At 44.5% G+C, this 6,001-nt stretch overlaps 1 long non-coding RNA gene across 1 annotated transcript in view; it reads right to left on the bottom strand.

Annotated features, from left to right (window-relative positions):
• Positions 1 to 3,957: 3,957 nt before the first annotated feature.
• Positions 3,958 to 6,001, bottom strand: part of LOC148686166 (uncharacterized) — a 202,510-nt gene continuing 200,466 nt past the window's right edge. Inside the window, exon 2 of the long non-coding RNA XR_015948854.1 lies at positions 3,958 to 4,418. This is a non-coding gene — a long non-coding RNA (uncharacterized LOC148686166). The remainder of the gene's footprint in view (positions 4,419 to 6,001) is intronic.

Below are 6,001 nucleotides of genomic sequence, written 5' to 3'. Positions count from 1 at the left end.
ATGTGTGTCGCTGAGGGGCGTGGGGGGCGGTATTAGGAGAAAGGGACGCCAGATGGCCATTGCCAGGCCCAGAAGAAGAAGAGTTTGGATTTCATATCCCACTTTATCACTACCCGAAGGAGTCTCAAAGTGGCTAACAATCTCCTTTTCCCTTTCTCCCCCACAACAAACACTCTGTGAGGTGAGTGGGGCTGAGAGACTTTGGAGAAGTGTGACTAGCCCAAGGTCACCCAGCAGCTGCATGTGGAGGAGCGGGGAAGCGAACCCGGTTCACCAGATTACGAGTCCACTGCTCTTAACCACTACACCACACTGGCTCTCAGTAGAATGTGAGAGAATGGGAGGAGAGAAAGAGAGGGAGAGAGATCTGGCTCAGATGAGCCAGAGAAAGAGAAGGAGGAAGGGTGGGGGCAGGGGGCAGAGACTGTGTCCCAAGTGGATGGGGCACCTTTTTGCCACCCCACTGTGCTGCATTAGAGGTTACTCATCTGTGCCATACATGATATCACATCCAGATATCATGGGAATGGATTGTGACTTGCTTGCAAAGCGCCACCTCTAGAAACTTTGCTCCAGCTTTCAGCATGCTCGCAAAGTACCTCCCGTATCTTAGTTGTGTATCCAGGTAGTTGAACTTTGCTGTGACATCATTACTGCCTCCATCTTTTGTAGAGGTGACTGCAAAACAGGAAGATACCCAGCAGGGGATGACTGGGGGGGAAATGACCTCCTAATTTGAGGAAAAAACACTGTTGTGCGAATCAAGTCTGAAGAAAGCTATGAAAGGGGATTTGATTTATTGGCTATTTGTTCCTTCTTGTTTCTTTTCTTCTAGTCGGAACTGTGAAATTGCCCAGTAAGTCAACACGACCTCACAGAATGCTCAGCACACAAAGAAGCTTCCAATGTCGAGCTCCCAAAGTATTTCCTTTCTGCAGAAATAGTAGACGAAATGGTAAAAGCCGCTCCAAAATCGCAGAAATCACCCGCGCTGCTCTGTTTGATCACATAGCAAAACAGATTGCAAGGGGGGTGGGGTTATGAATTTAGCTCAGGCATCCCCAAACTTCGGCCCTCCAGATGTTTTGGACTACAGTTCCCATCTTCCCCGACCACTGGTCCTGTTAGCTAGGGGTCATGGGAGTTGTAGGCCAAAACATCTGGGGGGCTGCAGTTTGGGGATGCCTGATTTAGCTGAAGGAATGATGGTTACAAATTACTGCTAGTAGGTTTTTTTTTTAAAGAACCCAACTCTAGATCACAGGTGGTCATTGGGATCCCTACGCCCACCCAATCATTTAGAAGGAATACCATATATTCTGGCGTATAAGACGACTGTGCGTATAAGACAACCCCCAACTTTTCCAGTTAAAATATAGAGTTTGGGATATACGTACTCGCCGTATAAGAAATATGACCCGGCGTGTAAGACGACCCCTGACTTTTGAGAAGATTTTCCTGGGTTAAAAAGTAGTCTTATACGCAGGAACATACAGTATTTTTCTTCCTACCATGTGCAAAGCTTCTCCCACTTCTTAAAACACTAGCTTGCAAGAGTGATTTGTGGTCAGGGAATGAGGAACATGACACAAATTTAATTTGGCCACTTGGGGCTAGTACCAAATGACAGAACAGCAGGAAGCAGTTAAAAGCTTCCCCTCTACAATCAAAGCCCTGTAATTTTCTGTCTTTCTCCAATCAAGTGCTGCAATGAGGAGACCAGTCCCACTAATAACCTCCGAAAGAGCCTTTCATTCTGGCCTTCCTTGGGTAATTTGCTTCTCTAACTAACTAGGGAGTCTTAGCAGGAGCTCGACAAGAGCAGGTGTCACCTGCCTGCTTTTTCCAGCCGCATGACAAACAGCAGAGATGTGCTTTGTTACCTTATTTATAGGGGGCTTTATTTGGCTGTCCCAATTCTCTATTTATGTAAGTGTCCTTATCAGCTCCTGAGCATATGGCGCCGGCCCATGCCCCCCTCCCTGTGTATCTCCCCTATTCTCTTGACTCTCTGTACTGGAACATAAAAATTAGTGATGTAGAAAACCTATTAATCCATCATTTCTATCCCTTTTCAGCATTGTTCCCTAAGGTATCTTTTTTCTATTAGATATCAGTTTGAGTTCTCTAGGTGTAATTACTACGGGTTCCTTTCCCAGAACAAGTCATGCTCTCGTTAGTATTTCGTTTGGTGTTTCATTTCCGTGAATCTGGCTTTGAAAGGTGTGCTGCAAACTGGACTCTGGCTGGTTAGAGATTACATCCATCCATCCATCCATTTGCACCTTACTCAAATGCAGTGGCCATGTGGGAGGTAGAATCAGGGCCAATCAGAGTGGGGCCCAGGTGAGCCATTTAGCCCACGGCCACAAGCTCAAAGTGAGGCTATGATTTCAACACTTTGTGTGTGTGTGTGTGTGTGTGTGTGTGTGTGTGACTTGATCAGTTTCGCTACTTATCTATCAGCTTAGATCTGCAAATTTAAGCAAACAAAAGGTACAATTTGGTAAAAGGCATAATTTAAAAAATATGAACAAAAATATTATCTGTCCTGATGGCACAAGATTAGACCATGATGAACATGGTCCTTTCGGACCAGCTGATTGTATAAACAAACCACTCTTTGACTGATTGTGCCTTATTTCATTTTCATGTGTCATTTTTTCTTTTAAGTATGGCTCAGGCCATCAAGTGGCCTCTCTGGACCTCTGGGTAGAATATACCATTCCTAGCATTAAAATACACATCTGGGAGGGATGTGGTATGTGACCCATTTTACAATATCCTTCTTTGCTCATTGAGGCCCAGGCAGGGCCAGCCCAAGACATTTGCTCCCCAAAGGGCAAAATACAAGACAAGACAGTGCCCACTCCTTCATTCTGTGTTCAGAAACTAACTTGGATGGCAGATGAGACTTACTTCCCACACTGATGACCTGGCAATATTCCAGATTAGGGGTCCCCAGGAGACAGCAGAAGGGAACGGCTGGCTAGTTCAGAAGGAAGAACCGGGGGTGGGGGTTCTGGTAAAGAACATGCTGTACATGCAAACAATAAATGGATAAATTTATCTGGGTATCAATCTAGTACATATGCACCCTCGTGGTTGGCATGAGTCAGATGAAAAAAACCCCAAGGCGTAGCAAAGTAAAACTGAACTTATTTAAAGCTATCTGCCCCCATTCCCAGATTACACTATAAAAAGCATCAATTTAGTCAAGCTTGATCTTAAGATGCCTATATTGAGAGTGGCACTAATTAGGTCTATAAAGTTTAAAACGAGGTCCAGGGCTTATTTTCCTGCTTTTTCACGAGGCCAAACATTCTGCAGCAAAATGAATATTAATATACTCCCACAAACTGGGTTACTTTAAAAGATATTGCTGGTGCTGTTTGAAGCAGCAGCTGCTGCAATCTATTTCTTTCAACACAAGCATACCCTACAAGAAGAATAACTCTTACCTTTCTAGATTTCACCTTCACTTTGAGCCGATTCTTTTGAAAATGTTGTTACAGAAGCCAAGCAGACTGTCTAATGGGCGGGTGGAATAGGCAAATTAAAAACAAAACTGCCATATTCTGCTTTACCTGCCAGCAACCCCTAGCTTTGCAGGTAAAAGCAGATGAAAGACTCCTGCAGTAACTTTGCTGGCTTATGGTTTGATAGCACTTGATTCTTTAATTCAGTTTGTGCAAAAGTTAGGGCCAATACTCAAAGTCAGCAGAATCACAGTTTTCCTTTGTGCCATTTCAGACTGCAGAAGGACTGTATATTCCTTCTGCACACCAAGTAGGACACTGTTTGTGCAGTATGTAATACAACTCCTTTCTTAATTTATGAATTTATTGAAATCCTTTCTATATCATATTCCCCCATCTACCTCTTTCCCCCTTTTCTTCCCAATGTCTCAACAAATGAAACTGATTTGTAAAAATGTTACGAGAGACATTGCACATATTTTTGTAAATCAAGGAAATCTTTAATAATAATAATAATAATATTAAGACAGCCCACAGCCATCTAAAATAACATTAATATCAATAAATGAAAAAGATAAAATTGGTGGTACGTTAATTAATAAGACACAATACAGCAGCATCCACTAACAGTTCAAGCTGAGGTTTGGCAGGGGCGATGGTGCTTGCCTGCAGATCATAATGACTGGGTAGATGGGGTATATGGGGAATGGCATTCCCTTGGGGAACCTGGCTTTAAGTTGTTTAGAGCTTTATATCCCATCAACAAAACCTTAAACCTGGCCTGGTTCGCTGTAAAGGTAAAGGGACCCCTAACCATTAGGTCTAGTCGTGACCGACTCTGGGGTTGTTATTGGCCGAGGGAGCCAGTGTACAGCTTCTAGGTCATGTGGCCAGCATGACAAAGCCACTTCTGGCGAACCAGAGCAGCACACGGAAACGCTGTTTACCTTCCCACCTGAGCGGTACCTATTTATCTACTTGCACTTTGACGTGCTTTCAAACTGCTAGGTTGGCAGGAGCTGGGACCGAGCAACGGAAACTCACCCCGTCGCAGGGATTCGAACCGCCGACCTTCTGATTGGCAAGCCCTGTGGTTTAACCCACAGCGCCACCTGGTTTACTGTAGTAAGTTGATTCACAACTTAGCCGCAGCATCCTTTGCTAGTTGCAACTTTTGAATCAGCCTTAAGGGCAGCCCCACAAAGTGCAGCTGTCCTGTATTGAGGTTACCAACACATGGATGCCTGTGGCTATGTTAGCCTTTTTGAGAGATGGATGTGTCTGGCATCCCAGCTAAAGGCGGTAAAAGGCACTCCTCGCTACTATGGGCCGTTGGGAGTCAAGTGGAAACACTGGATTAAGGATACCCGTTTCTTGAAAAGAGGATTGCTTTCTCTCTGTGCCATCTTAAGTCTAGAGAGGGAGCAAGGAGAGCTCTTTGATGCAAACGTTTGCCTCCGCCAGCAAAAACTAGCAGCCAATAATGTGCACCTTTGGCTGTCAATTTGTATGCTGCTTAAGACACTGATTTTCTCACTCCCGTAGCATCCCAAAAGGGGCATGTCCCCTGGTGAATAGATTGGGCAGCTCCTATTTTCGGTACATTGTTGTTTTTCCATTGTGTCGTATGCAAGCATCTCTGATCATTTATTGCTATCAATAGGGAAAGATAATCTGCACTCAAGAAGCCGGTTGAAGAAAGAGAGTTCAAGAAAGTTCCATTTTATGTTGAGCTTCATATTCTGTGAAAGGGTAAGGACAGGAAAGAGTTGGCCATTGTGTGCATGGTTTCGTTGTCCAGGAATAGATGTGCCAACAGGTATTCTCTCCCCCCCCCCCCACATCTTGGTGGCCATGATCATCGTTCCAACCTCTACAGATTGTTCCTCTAGCACAGGTGGTCTTTTCACCCCCTCCAAAAACTACTGGTTGATTAAACCTGGAAGAGCACATTATGACATATGACACCACCACCATTACATGTAGGACTGTCACTGGGGTTGGGAGGGATAAAATATCATTGCCCACCCACCAATCCCATGTACAGTAGAAGAGCTTTCTGTTCATGGGCTGCAGTAAGCACTGGAACCTAGGGTGCTGCCTTATACTGAATCAGCACATTGGTCCATTTAGCTCAGTATTGTCTTCACTGACTGGCAGAAGCTCTCCAGGGTTTTGGACAGGGTTCTCTCCCAGCCCTACCTGCAGAAAATTGAACATGGGACCTTCCCCATGTTCTTCCCATTGAGGTACAGCTCCCAACCAAACTGGCCCAACTGAAGTTGGATCTTGCCCACTTGAATTCCACCTTTTGTAGTATTTACATTTCTCAAGCGTTCAAACCCACAACTCCTTCCTATCTCATTTGCTTCGGTTTTAGCATTTTAACAAAATACTGATCAACCCATTTGTTGTTCTTCCTCAAGATGGAATTTATCAGGTACATCAAGCCTTTCTGATGCCCAAAGTCCAGCAAGTATTACTGCAAATTTATTAAGGTTTCAGAAGCACACTAGGAAACA

The sequence above is a fragment of the Zootoca vivipara genome, chromosome 3 (assembly GCF_965207765.1).
Source record: "Zootoca vivipara chromosome 3, rZooViv2.hap1.1, whole genome shotgun sequence".
NCBI lineage: Eukaryota > Metazoa > Chordata > Lepidosauria > Squamata > Lacertidae > Zootoca > Zootoca vivipara.
Note: the sequence above shows the minus strand (reverse complement) of the source record. Positions and strands in the feature narration are given on the sequence as shown.